The 14,932-nt window shown below is 40.5% G+C and overlaps 2 long non-coding RNA genes across 2 annotated transcripts; both read right to left on the reverse strand.

The window, feature by feature from the left end:
- Window positions 1-306: 306 nt before the first annotated feature.
- Window positions 307-3,443, reverse strand: LOC112954501. Its single transcript, XR_003250732.1, has 2 exons — window positions 3,330-3,443; window positions 307-355 (listed from the first exon to the last, which is right to left on the reverse strand). It is a non-coding gene; the product is annotated as an uncharacterized LOC112954501 (long non-coding RNA).
- Window positions 3,444-11,299: 7,856 nt separating this feature from the next.
- LOC112954503 lies at window positions 11,300-13,812 on the reverse strand. Its single transcript, XR_003250733.1, has 2 exons — window positions 13,729-13,812; window positions 11,300-11,337 (listed from the first exon to the last, which is right to left on the reverse strand). It is a non-coding gene; the product is annotated as an uncharacterized LOC112954503 (long non-coding RNA).
- Between the last annotated feature and the right edge of the window lie 1,120 nt (window positions 13,813-14,932).

Here is a 14,932-nt window from a genome sequence, read left to right on the forward strand (position 1 = left end):
TTTTTTAATCATCCCCCCCTCTTCACATACAATTACTTTTAGAGCCTAACAGACATTTTAGTTTCCCTTTGGTGAGGAAGAAACAAGGGGAAGAGAGACGCATTTAGTTCCCAAGTAAAGTAAAAGCAGAAAATCAGCCACTTGAAATGTCCCGAACTTAAACACAGCATTACGCAGAATTAACAGACTAGACCTCCAAGCCATCAGAAATTCCCAGTTGAATAAAAGATTGATTTCAAAGACTCAAAGATACCTCAAGGCCAGCATTTCCAAAGAAGACAGGAGCTGATTGGAGCTGAAGCATTCCTCTTGTTCCGTGCATTTGAGTGAGCACTTTAAGTCTCCAAAGATTGAACTATAAAGAGAAATTAGTTTATTAATAATTCACAGGCTCCAAGAAGAAAAAATGTCAAAAGCATATGCTCACGAACAAAGCTGATTTTATTTTCCCTGTTTAGAATTGAGCAACATGTAGAAAAGTGGAGGGTGTTGAGCTCAAAAATTTAATTCAGGGCTTTTTCTCTTCCTTCCCTTTAACCCAAGCAAGCATATATTCTGACTTCCTCATGAGCACTGAAAGTTCTTCAAATCCCAAATGGTTTATGTGAAACATTAAAAGCACGCTATCATCTTCAGCTCTTTAATAGTTTAGGACATTTTCATGGCATAGTTATTATCCAATAGCTCTTAATTGCAGCTTGTACATCTCAAGACAACACATTTACAGACTGGAATAACAGAGATTTTCAACTCGCAGCCCTGGAACGTAGTTAAGCACATGCTTTACTGTTAAGCACATGAGATATTTCACCAAATTTGGCACATCCTCACCCTGCTTCCCAAAGCATAGGAAATCTGTAAGGATATTCATATACATAAAATCAATTGTAGTTTTACATTTCATTCATTTATGGCATCATGATTCTATGATTGTTCCATACAATTTGGGCAATTATGTGATTAGAGRACAATAGATGAATACAAGAACTGAAGATTATATTTACTAAAATCCAACAAAAGACAGACAATAAGGAGAATCTCAATTCAAGATCAAATGTCTTCCCTTTTCCAAAGAAAGAATAAGAGTAGGATTGTTTTCAAAATTTTGGGTCTCTTTCTTCAATTTAATATTGACTTTTGTCATAAAGSTCCTTGATTCCCTCTACTGGAGAGCCGAAAGCAAAAGTAAATAGATAAATTTTAAAAATTGTTAACTCACAAATAATTTGGGACATTTCCTTTGTCCTAGGAGAAAAGCCAAATCATAAAAGCTTAAAAATAAAACAAAAACTTTCTTTGAAAACTTTCACGGGAAATATTTACTATGTGGTGCTTTCAGTTTGCGAGTATCAGCTACCTATCTCAAAGTGCTTTTGAAGCACTCTGCAAGGTCAGTAGCTCTCACAGCATCAAGGGAATACTGAAACTACAAAAGAATGAGGCCATTGAGGTTCCTATCCATATCTCACCTATACAAATCAGATTATAGCAGTAAAGGCTCCATGTGGACCATACCGTATAGTCCACACATAAACTGAACGTGCAAGTGGGAAGATGATTATTAATGTCACTGGCTGTGATATGGAAGACACAGGCATAGAGGATATCTCCCGGATAAGGCACAGACCTATGAGACCTTTCTTTCCTCCCCTAATTTCATCTCACTTCTGCAGATTGGACTATTTTGGGGAATAATTATCCTCAGTGATAATTTACATGATTAGGTTTAGAAAGTATGAGCCGAATAACATGCTTGCAAATCAGGAACATAATTAAATTTTGGAGGTGGCTGATCTATCTCTTAAAGAGCAGCAGGCAATGGCGGGGGGTCCATAAAACGTCCTGACCATGACTATTGCACTCTGCATTGCCCTTTGGGATGTACAGTCTCCCTTCATAACATGGCCTGGAGAAAAGACCACAGGGCAGGGAGAGGAACATCACATCTGAGTCTTGTCTAGGTAGCTGGGTTAACATAATGCTTTCTTATACAAGAAACAGTACGTGGAAAGTCCCCAAATACCATAGCTTTTAAAAACATGTTTGCCAGCAGCCCAGTTCTTACAGGATTGTGTCCAGGACCAATATTACTCTGCACCACAGAAGAACTGCTTGAAAAGGTGGATTGCTCCCCAATCTACTGTCCAAAAAGGAAGGGTAGGAAACAATGTGGTTTCTCCCTGTTCTCATCCAGATAAGTGTGCTCCCCAAAAGGACTAAGCATCAGCTGCTACTACTGGGCTTTTTTTTTTTTTTTTTTTCCTCCTAATATCAGGAAAGGTCTCATAACATGACCCAATTTCTGCAAAGCAAGGACGGATTATGAGTTAGCATTACATTATTAATGTGTCAGTCCCATTTGTTTCTCAGTTTCCATTATATTGAATCACAGTATTACTACTTTTGGAAGGAATCCGATGATAAAGAGAGCCACCTCCCAGTAATCAACAACCGATGAGAGTGATAAAAGAAAAAGTCATCTTCCTAAAGAAAAATCAACCAACATCAGGGCCCTGAAGCAGCTGTGATTCCCCTGAGGCTCAGCTCTGAGTCAGAACGTGGGCTGCTGCTGATATTCATCCCATTGGATCACCATCACAGCCAACAAACTGTTGCTCTCTGAATATAATACATTTAACCACGTGAATTTTTTCCCCCAAAGATAATTATTTATTTCACCTCCAAATGAACTAAAGTGGAACTTGTTCCAGAGCAGCACTAAAAAAAAAAAAAAAAAAAAAAAGTAAAAAAACTTAGATAAACTCTTTGCAAGGTATGTTTCCTTTTCTTTTCCTCTTCGTAAGGAATGTTTGACCTGGACACAAAGACCTTTGTCCTTTCTAAAGGTTCCTCACATGATGAAGAGGGTGCAATGCTTGACCTCAGGGCAGAAAGAGCAAAAACAAGCAGGTTTAGCTGATCTTGGCAGTTTATGGGTGTTTGCTAATATCATACATTACTCAAACAAATGATTAGTCTTCTGTTACTGTGATAGGCAAAATGCAAGAAATGGTTCAAATTCTAGAATTACTATTTAGTCCTCTCCCAGGCCAATTTCCTCTTGGCTTCACCTTCAGTCCTTGAAATCCAGAGAAGTTTTGCCTGACTAAAGAGTGAGTAATGATTCCAGGAATCAACATTCAGAGATAACACTAAACTCCTAAATTAACTTTTCTCCTCAGCTCCTCTCTACAGGGTTCAAAAGCATGATGGTTATTTTGCAAGTGAGTTGGTCTTTATCTTTCTATCAGAAGGCCAATACAGGAATTAGCCTTCACTTTTCACAATACATGGATAATTTGAGGCTATTAAGAAGTGCTCGTCTATACCTCTGCCGGATGGGTGTGTTCCTGGGGAGCAGTTGTCCAGAGTTTGTCAGTAATAACCCAGTGAAGCAGCAAAATCAATCCCAATAAGTTTCAGAGGGACCCTTCCAAAGCTCTCTTGCATGTGATGGAGGGCTGCTAATGAGAGGGAGAGATCACATTCATTGCATGAGTGACAAGTGAAAGAGAAGATTAACGTTAGCATACACCTGCTCTTTGGTGCCCCAATTAAGACCTCCTACTGTCAGGAGTAACATAAGATGCAAATCAGGCGATTCCCTTCCCCCAGCCCTCAGGAAGGCTACAGCAGGCTTGGAAACAACGAGAACAGAAGAGCAAGAGCTTAAATGTTCTCTTTGTGAACTGTTTGCTCACTTAGTGGTTTTCTTCCTCCACTACCTTTTGGATGTTATCCTTCATTTCTTTCCTCATGATTCAATGGCCTCCTCTAGAGGGGCCATTTGACCTGTTTCATCAAGGCTAATCCTAGTGACAGACCAGAAAGCTGTGATCTGAATTTACAAAATTTATCCCTGTTCTTAACCAACCCCATATTCATTTGAACAAATTTTGCTCAAGCCACTGGCAATAGAAGGAGGAAATGAGTGGAAACATCATTGGAGGAAACATGTGGAAAGCATGAGGAGGGGTTTGCTCATCAACTTATCCTGCTTCTGAGGCAATATTTTAATGCAACATTGGCACTCAGTACTAGAATATCGCAAATCCATGAGCAGCTCTTGTGAATGCTTTTCCAATATGTCCATACTATCCCTTTTTGTCTCCTTCTACCGTCCAATAAAAATCAAATATTGCTTGCCTGATGGAATTCCATCAGTCAAGGTATTGATACCAAGTGCTCCAAAGCACTCATTCTTTCAGCTTCTTTATACCTGTTGGGTGAGGGGAGCAGACCAGAAAATGCAAATCCCTTCCAAGGAAAAAATTTTTGAACAAAATTACATCCTGAAATATGGAACATAAGTAAAGAAAAAGAGTGAAAGTGTCTACAACAATGCTGCAGCATGATTCTGAAAAAAAAAAAAAATTGTTAGAGAAAGCTGGAAAAAGAATTTCAGAATTAYTTAGAGATCAAAATTGGAAACTTCCAGGTAGGTTTCTGAGATCAAGGTCCCAGGACCCTAATTCTCCCATGCGGCCTGATGGGCAGAGGTGACTATGCTGCATGGTAGGTGAACATTCAGAGAAAGGGAAAAAACTCAGCAAAATCAGAATTTTTCTACAGAAAATTTCAATTTATGTAAGAAAAACTTTTATTACAACAATTTGTCAATAGAAGAACCTCCAGGAAGCTCCATTTGTGAGACTGATTGGTGAAGAAAAGAACTTACTCATTTTCTCATCCTAGACTTTTTTTTCCTCCTTCAGTAAAACGGTAGCTTTCAACAGCGCAACTAAAAAACTTCAAATGTTCCCGTTTGTTGGCCTATTCATGCTTTGTGTCAGGGATCACTTAGCCCACATCATACGAAACAATTATATACACTTGAAATTCTGAGAGCTCTTAGAAACAGTGATGCATAGGGAGGGAATAAGATATACAAGATACTCTCTCAGTCATCTATCTAGGCTCATAATCTTTTGACAAAATCCATAGACAGGAGCTAAGTGGAAAGCAATAGCAATCTGGCTCAGTTTTACAAATTCCTACCTCTACTGAAATGAGAATTATGAAATCCTGTTTCTCCCAGTAGCATTATGAGTATAAACTCTTCAGTGGCATTARCAGGCTTTCAGATATTAGTGCTAAGCTCTTGCAAGGGTACCTGGAAAGACAGACAGTACAAGTTCTCAGCCCTCAGAAACCAYCAAGTCCTGCTGCCCTGCAAACCTCTCTGATCAACTAGCTCTTTTCTCCAAAGCTGCATCTGATTTTCTGTTCTGCACATTCAATGGGGTAGGAATGGGAGTGGCAACTGGCAAATTTTAGCAAAGCACCCAAGAAATGTTTTGGAGAAAAACTATCAGAAGACACAGCGGTAGAACAGACCTTCAACACAGAGCCAGAGGTCCAGCACTACTCCTCAACATAGCTCTTCCAAAAAAGAACTAAATTAGACCCATCACCTTTCCTAGCAGGTTGCCTAAATCTGGGAGCACTAACTGACAAGGAATCACAACCAGGCATCCTCAGCTGGCCTCACTGCAGCCAGAGCATGCCTGAATCTCAACCTAACATAGTTTTTTAACCCAGCTGTTGCATCAGCTTGGCTGCGCATTGACTCCTGCAATGGGGAGGGGGTGAAGTAGTGAAYTGATTCCTGATATGGGGTTAGGGTGGGGGTAGACAGGGAATTTCTGCATAAATATTATGCAGAGACATGAAAAAAAAATTGCATTTGTGTATTAAGAGATGTTAATATGTTGAAAGTAATTTTCCATAGATTTCATTGATTGACTTCAGGCTTYGAGGTTTTAAGTGTCATTTCAGTTTGCCCACTCTAATTTACCATGTGGATGACTTACAACAACAAGCTGTTTATTACTTGAAACCCTTCCTAATTAATAATAGACAAAGAGGTATAGAGAAAAGAAAATCTAGATAATCACATTACCACCTTCCTTTCTCTTTTTTTTCTAGGAAAAGATAATATTTAAACTTGCGAGCTTCATCAAATTATTTGAAAACCTGTTAAATAAATAGGCATAGCAGCAGCAGCAACCACTGTGCAAAGCTATTATGCCTCCCTGAACTGGAATCACTGCAGTAAAGATTGTTCCAGATTTAGAAGAAAAATAAATATCACTTTGAAAGGTCTTCATCAGTGTTTTCAATCTCATCATTCTCTACTGCTGTGATTCATCTATTAAAGTATAAACATGCTAGAGAGGAAGTCAAATTTTTACAAAAGAAAGAAGGAGGGCTCAAACCTGGCTGGGAACAAATCATTCTATCACTGGCTTAGGTTGCAGTTCCAGGCAATAATTTGAACACCTCCCTGTTTCTTTGGTCCGTCTGTAAACTGTTAAAACAGTTTTCACCCCAGCATCCAGGAGAAATCAATCATCAAGACTGAACTGAACCAAATAACAGTTAAATTCTTGGATGGAAGACATAATAGAAAAACAAATATTTTTACTTGAAGTGTTATACTGCCCTCAGTGCAGACTATAGTGATGATGGTGATAAACAGCGCACTTTCTCCATACTATCAGGACAGACTGGGCTTCGAAACTTTTTCCAGAGGGTATTCCAGTGGTTCAGGTTATTTTCTTTACCCTGAGCCACTTGCAAGGCTTTACCCTGTAACTGGCATTGCAAAACGCCACAGTTTTGATTTTTCAAAGACAACCCTGATTACTCAGTAGCAACTAGCTTGGAAGAAGAACTTCAAGCACCTTTACCTTCAGTCACTATGGAGAGGTCCTTCAATTAATGGGGCAATTAGGTAATTCACATTGACGACCTTGCCTTACCTCTTTACTTCTCTGTAGCAGCCGTACTACCAATTCCAAGAGCTGGAAATGCTGGAGACAAGCCTCTARAACAATCATGATAATGCTTCACAGATGATTTTGAGGTGTTTAAAGGAATAATACACATTATCCTCATCCTTCATTTCTGGTTTTGGAGATGGGGGGATGGCAGGTGTGACACTTTCTAACTTTTCCCCTGAAATCACTTGGATGGGAAACTTCCTTTGGTTTTCTGAATGAAAGCAGAAACTCCTGCATAATCCTGTTAATCCAGCAGCTGGGCCTTTGATAAAGGAAGAGCTTTAACTATTGTAAAGCACAAGTTCCATCTGAAAGAGGGCGGCCCCACCAGGCTTGCCAGAAAACAAGCACAAAATGCTGAATTTGTTCAATATGGAGACATCCATGAAATGGAGCTTGTCCAGACCACCTAGTGAAGGTGTACAGCAACAGGAACCACCRCATCCTCCCAGTGACTGCATACAGAGCCAGACCCTGACGACCAGCACGGGGGTGATCTGGATCATTCAGCACAACAGCTGGTGACGCTATGGAGGCTTATTTAACAGGGTTGAAATTACACATAAAAAGGTTTTCCCAATTCTGGAATTTCTCTTTCCTCTGCAGATCAGTCTTCCACTTCATATTGCAGTTTACTTGCAATAAATATTAATAAGACTAGTTGAAGACAAAGCTATAACCTGAGCTGCATGTTACAATGATAATCGCATTGCCTAACTTTTCATCAAAGCTCTCAAAAGCCGAGAAGCTGAAAAGATGCAGAAATTAAAATCCTGCTATAACAAATRCTGCCACCGATCTACTCCCAGCCCAGAGTTCCTGGAGATTTGCTGTATCTGTCTGTATTCGCAGACTTTTTTGTGTTCTGTGCACCCTTGACTACACTAGTTGTATTAATCCAACAGCATGATTAGTGTGCCTAATTACAAGCAAAGAAGCAATGTATGTGTTAGTTTTCATTGTCTCTCAATGTGTTTTGGTTCAGAGTTTTTCTTCCAGACCTTTAAGACTTGATGTTCTTCAGCTGTGTCCTTAGCACAAAGAAATCCCAGCATGTCGTTTATCTGTGAGCTCTGTGCCCTCCTCAACTTTACATGTGCAGAAGTCTCCTGTGAACTGCCGTTGGTCCAGACAATGCTTTTGATTTAGCAAATGTTTATGTGACTCTTGGTTGGGAAAGCATGGAAGGAAGTCCAAGCACATCACTCTAAATAGATCTGTGGGTAACACTTTAGCTACACATTGAACTTAGATTTAGTAGCATCATTATTGCATGTAATGTTTATTTTATTAGGTTTATTTTATTAGTGTGCCCACAGCAGAATGTAAGCCTTGTCTTTGTCAACTCAAGAGGCACCCCACAAGAGGCTCTGAGTAGAAAAATATGATGTACTTCATTTTTTCCTTTGGTAAAGCCAAGCAGATGCTGACGAGTGGATAGTCACAATAAGTGTGTGTTTGGAATACAGTGCTAAGCTCCAAAGCTCAGCTGAGTTAACTTGGTGGGAAGTTGRGTTTAATTTGATCCTGCCTCTGAGTGTTCATAAAATGATGCAATTCAGCTTTAACCAGATGAGTAGAATCATCAAAATACATTATTTAAATCCCACCCTCTCACCCATGTGGCCAAATTGGAAGAAGTGTCACTTAAGTATCCCCTTCCAGGCCAGGAAAAGATCAGTCACATTTTAAATTAAGTGTCTCAAGTAAGGATTTAATTTAGACTTAATAAGACAGCGATTGTACATTAAATACCATTGGGTTATTAAAACCATACTCACTGAGGTTTTACAGCTATGTCAGGACAATATGCCATAAATGGAAAAACAGCTAACATGGCACAGCTATTGGTTCTGACAACATGTGCTAGATAGGATGTAATTATATGTTCAATAAGTATAAGATAAACATAGAAGAAATGCCCATGTTTTCCAGAATCTCCATTGACTCCTTTACCAAAGGGTCAAAGCACTATAAAACAGGACTGAAAATATCATCACCTCTTTAAGAACTGAGATTTATTAGTCATGTTGCCAGAGAAACTGAGGCATAGCTAGGACTTTAAAGGCRTTTCCTTAGGCTTGCTACAAAATCACTGGGAGGACAGAGATTTAAATCTGACCATTACGCTTGTCCTGTGCCTAAGTGCCAGACAAAGAACAAAGACAAGGTGGGTCTGAACCAGGTGGCTGCAGACCACATCCCAGCAAGTGCCCAGATGTACCTGGATCACACATGAACAAATGCATCCAGGAGGGTCTACCAGGAGCATAATGCAAGTTCTGGGCAGAGCCAAAGCACTTTGAGCTCCAGATGAGCAAAGCACAGGGGATGCTGGAGGCTTTAGACGTAAGTTGGCAACTCCTCCTGCCTTCATAACATTGAGAGCAATATTGTATTTGCATAATCACTGTGTCTACACACACATACAAATATGCCTGTGCGTGTGTGCATATATATACAATGTATATGTACACATACATATGTATGTATATGTATAAAAGGACTTTAAGGAGGGACTTTCCCACAGGAGCAAAACTTGGAAGGCAGGAATGTTTATACAGAAAACCATTTCCTTTGCCAACAAATTTCTGTATTCCCCTTGCTGTTATTAGAGACATTTGTGTTTAAACCAGAGCTCCCAGCCCTGCTTCTCCTTCCATCTGAGCCTACACAGATTGCATAATCCTCTGTTTGTGGCATCATCTCACGTTGCCATAGAAATAGGGGAAATATCTGTGATGGTGACGATGATGTCAAATTGCTTGGCCAGATAACTCTAGTATCAAAACAGAGGAGGAGAGAGTCTGTAAACAGAGCCAAAATTGTGTTTTCAATAGTTAGCAAAGAGAAAAGGTAACATTATTTATAAACCTTTGACAGGTAAATAGCTGTCATTTCCAAATGAGTAGAACTTGAATGATTGCCCTCCTGTAAAAGTCCCCAGCTCTGCTCCCAGTTCGAAAGACTTTGCTTTGTCAACATGACTTCTCCTTCAATTGCTCTTTTATTCAACGGGCTCTATAAATTTTGGACTAGCTCTGTTGCTACTGCCACAGAAGTGTTGCAACCCTATGAATGCTTTGTCTTTCATCTTCTGGCYGTCTCGAGAGGGAAAAAGGAAAAATGCAAAACCATCTTTTATAAATAACAATGCTTCTATTGCAGGACCTCCTGAGGACTTCAGACAGGGCACACAAAATCCCTGTTGCTCAGGCATACAGGAGCTGATGCAGGTGGTACATGCGTGGCTTGTGGTGGGATCCCAAGTCCTGGAAAGCAGGGTGGTTGGCTGGCTATGGAGGCCAAGAGAGTAGGTATTCCTGTGCCATGGATATCTGCTGTARATCCCATGGTGTGACCAAGGCTTCGAGGTGTCAAGATAGACAGTAAGAGTATGCATGTGTGTCTTYACCTCAAGAGGCAGGTGATGAAATAATTCAGCCTCTCTTCATGGCTGGACAGCAGCAGGCTACCTGGTGGGTAGATGGGTGACTGAAACAGTGACCACCAGCATTGAAGAAAAGCACCAAATATATGGAAGAAAAGCACTAAATGCGCAGAGCTGTAAGACTTCCTGCCCAGGCAGCCTTGCCTGTGCAGTTAATCCTTCACTACTTTGGGCTCTTCCAGTTCTGCCCTGATGCACAAACCTAGGAACTGTATATGAATTACTAGAACTGCAAGCATAATTTCTAGGGAAGCATCTTGGATCCCAGCTTTTTATTTTATCTTGCTGCACATGTTGGAGTTTTCTTTCTAGCCATTTGCTATAATAAAACCACAGGCTTACATGACAGTTGAAGGAAGCTGACCTGAAATGCATCAAGACAATTATATGCTACAATTTCACTAAATAGGAGAAAGTGGTGGCTTGGACTTTTTCTTCCCCAGACTGTTTAATTACAGCGGTATCATGGAATGCCTGCCTTGTAATAAAACTCCAATGTGTGTCCAGGTACCAGGGGATTTATTAACTTGCACTCAACACTGGCAATCAGCAGCCAGGGTCAGATGTGCCTGGTGATGATGACATCACCATTTTTGGCAGCTCTCTCCAACRAGTGTTGAGTGAGGTAATGTCCCCAAAATTAAAACTGACAGCAGGATTAATAATGATAGATTTCTTGACTCTTTTCTTTGTGTTTTAAATTGGTGTTCTATTTCTTCCATYGGGAGTTGCCAAAAGATCATCATAACAATCACTCGGCATATCAGCACAGCACAGATAAGGGTGATAGGAGACACTGGTGAACGTTACTAAGCGAGTAAGTTATTTCAGGATATTTTTTGTCATGTGAAGACACCAATTGACTGTATTTCCTGCCRCAGACAGACAGATTTCATAGCATTGCCCACCTTGCAGGAGTGCCAGTATCTTCCCCACATAAACCTGCAACACTGGATATAACTTACATGTGGCTTGCAGAAGTTGAGTGATATGGTCATTTTTTTCAGCAGATTTACATTGTTTTCAACTAGTCACAGATTGCTGAGTGTGTGCTCCTCCAGTCTTGCAGGATATCTGCAGCTCTACACCACAAAATACCTGCTGATCATAATCATAAAAATCAAGGTCAGCATGAAGGATATATTCAGATTAAGACATATTTTATTTTGGATCAATTTGCAGTTGGTTTAGCCTGTCTGGTCCAGGAGGTTTTGCTTATTTGTTTTTGAAGCTTTCTAAGGGAAAGGGAAAGGAAGGGAAACCCCAGCTGAGGCTGACACCCTGTGATCAAACTGCCCTCAGCCCCAGACCTCAGCAGCCACAAACAAATGCTGTGGGTGTAAAACCTCCACTTTGGGTCAAACCTGACCCAGAGCGAAAGAACCTCCTAACACCAGAGCACACAGACCTGCATCTGCTTAAGCAACCTGGCCTTCTTTTCTGCTCTGCTGAGTGTCAGCCTGGAAAGGTCCTTCCAGGACATCCCTGAACCTGCCATGCAGAGCGATAAGCAGCTGTGTGATAACCACTACGTCACAAAGATGCAACAGTGTTCAGACTTTCTGCATGAAAGGAACAGAGCATCCAAGTTTCCACTCTGTGGTCATAGTCCCCTTCTCCTCTTCTTGCTCCTGCTGTCTTGGTATTTTGCTTCCTTGAATTCTACTCACATTAATCTGACTTTTCCCTCTACTGTTTTTCCTGCTCCTTCTCACCTTGCCTGTATTCTCTGCTGAGACTGACAAAGCCAACCAGCAATGCCTGGGTGTAAACTTAAAGTTCAAACTCAGATTTCTTACACAAATTCACCCAACTGACCAGAAGGAGACCTGAAATATTAGGGGAAGCAACTACCTGAATCTTCCCTGTCTGTTGTACTCTATCACAGCAGCAGGGGTGGCTTGGGTACTTCTACAGTCTACTTAAATCCTCTGATGGTACTTAAACACAAAAATGAAGAAATAGGTTGTATGGAAACCTTCTGGATCTCAAGCAGCTTGTATTCGCAGCAAGTGTTGTTTACCAACAGTCACCTAGCTCAGCTGAAATCCATCTCTCTAATACTCTACTCTGCTTGAGTACAAGCAATAAAACTACACATTTGTTATACACTTAAAATACTGCAAAAGGGTTATATTGTCTTTCTTTCTAGGTRAATGGTAGAATGCATGGAGCAGTCCCTTTTCCTAAATATTCTCATCAAATAGGCAGCCCACTCATAGGTTCTCCAGCCCTTCAGCTGTCCCCACCCCTTGCTCCGTATTTGAGAGCAGAAATATACTGTCTCTATATTGCTAAAGCAAAATGAAGACATGGAAATCTGAAATAATGATGGAAGAAATGAGCAAAGTTTCGGTCATTGTTTAATTTGCTAAGAGAACAACTCCACCTAAGATTCCTTCTGCCAACTCTGACAAAGTGGCCAAAGATAAAGACAAATATGCCTCAGAGATGGAGCACAGCTGCTAAACTAGCAGTGAGGAAAAGAAAAAAGTGCAATAACTTAATTAGTAGCTGTAGCTTTTCCATATTTCTCTGTCCARTACTGTTGGTGAAAAACATAGCTTAAGATTTTGATTTTTGTTGTACAGACATTGCCCTCAAAAAGTCTAATAATAACCTTGTAGAACTCAATTTCTTTAATGGAGATAAAGTGCTTTAGTTAGSTAAATCTCACAACATATCTGAAGATGTCAAACTAAACAATGCAGCAGCCTCACCTCAAACTACAGCACTTCCAAAAATGTTTTTTTTCTTGAGGTTTGCACATATACTGTCCCCCTCCACAGTTGTATCAGTTGCAGAGAGACCTCAAGGGAAGATTATATATAAATTGATGGAGAGAGTGAGTTGGAATTGTTTCTACTGAAAGCGTTTTCAGTATAAATTGCTCTGTTATCTATGCCAAGATGTTTTGCAAAAGTTATTTTGACTTTTCCCAAGATTTCAAWGGAAGGTTTCTGAAATTCAGGGTGGGCTCTCTGGACACTCTGAACAAGAGGGGCAAATGTGTACTCACTCCAGACCCTGGTCTGGAGGTCCAAGTTTTACATTGCAAAAAACTTYGAAAAATATCATATCAGCTCCAAACAATCTCAAAATTGCAAAAATGTGGTCACCAAACAGTTGTAATTTCAAATCTAGCTGTACCATCAAGTKTAAGCTTGCTTTATGCTTCCATCATAAGCAGTAGAGATGAGAGTATAAGCAGCTATAACAATGTCTTCAGCAACTGTCCACTCATACCAGTTACTTCATATATCAGAGTACATACAGCTTTGTATTGCTTGAATATATCTAATTAAGAAACACTTAGTCATGGGGATTGCTATTCGTGCTCCACTGTACTCCCCCATATTTTTACCATATATTCCAACTAGATAAATCAACAATTCTTTCCTCCGAGACAAAAGCTCCTAACCAAGGTCACAACATGATGCCCTTAATGCGACGTGGTTCAAGGTTTGTGCTGCCCCCTCCCATGGTGCTCACCCTGCAGGGATTCAGAGACGCTTGTAGTGGGCAGATCAGCCCATAGTTTTGCTCTTGGTTCACACAGGCTTTGATTCAGCAAATTCCTCAAGCCTGTGCCTAACTTCTGTCCTGGGTCTCATCCTCTTCCTCTGGGAAAAGCCTTTGAGCTCAGTCTTAGCGCAGCTGCATGTGTGCTGGGGAGCCGTGTGTGTGCGTGAGGCTGAAGCAGAGTGGTGCTTGTGTSAACTGCTGGTACTTGGTGCTGATCYGGACTGCTGAGGAAGGATGTTCCAGCTTCCAGGACCACTTGCACATTGACAGTAATATAGAGGAGCATCAGACCTCCTGCTATGCACATTTGAAAAAAAAAAAAAATTAAAGAATGACACTATCTTAGGGGAAGAGAGTGTGGTACTCGTTTCCATGTTTGCTGTCAACCCAGACCCCCCTCTGCCAAACTCCAACCCCTGTGTGGGGCTTGACAGCTACATTTAAAAACACAGGGAGGAAGAGCTTGCCTGGGATAGAGAGGCTCATGCAGAGCTGCTCCCAGGAATGTAAGCATCGGCAGCCAGGATTCATGCAACCTGCCCAGGAGATAATAGTTAAGCAAAATCTATCTTCACATTGGGAACAAACTTCACTCCCATTAACTCTGTGGGTCCAGTAGTGGTTTCCTTCATTCCAAAAACCACTAATTTAATGTACAGTACAGTCATTCTATGTGGGGGGAAAGAGAAATTCTTTCTTCCTTCCTGTTGGAAAACTCTTTGGCAGCAACGCTTGGATTGTTTTCTTTGTAAATTATATTCATGCTGTTTTCAAGATGTTTTCCTGACTTTATTGAAATCTGACCAATTTAACGAGTAATGTAGAACTTGTTTCCATGTTAAAAACTCTGAGAGCTGCTTGGGAATAATTATTAAAACTTCCATGTGTGCAGCAAAGCCAGTCACTTTTGCAAATAACAAAAAAAAAAAAAAAAAAAAAANAAAAAAAAAAAAAAAAAGCCATAACAGAAGGACATTGCTCTAACAATAGAGAAAGTAATGCAAAACTCAAGGCCACCAACCTTTGGAAACTAGGGGCCACACTGGCCTCTTGCCAGGAACATAAGACTCACACCTGGTTTTCATGCCAATTTCCATTAAAAAAGAAATTTAATTGCCAATAAGGGACCAATACAAAGCCCTGAAATCAGTGGAGAGGCTCACGTGGAGTC

Source organism: Nothoprocta perdicaria, unplaced genomic scaffold, assembly GCF_003342845.1.
Source record: "Nothoprocta perdicaria isolate Ctin4 unplaced genomic scaffold, notPer1 scaffold_5, whole genome shotgun sequence".
Lineage (NCBI taxonomy): Eukaryota > Metazoa > Chordata > Aves > Tinamiformes > Tinamidae > Nothoprocta > Nothoprocta perdicaria.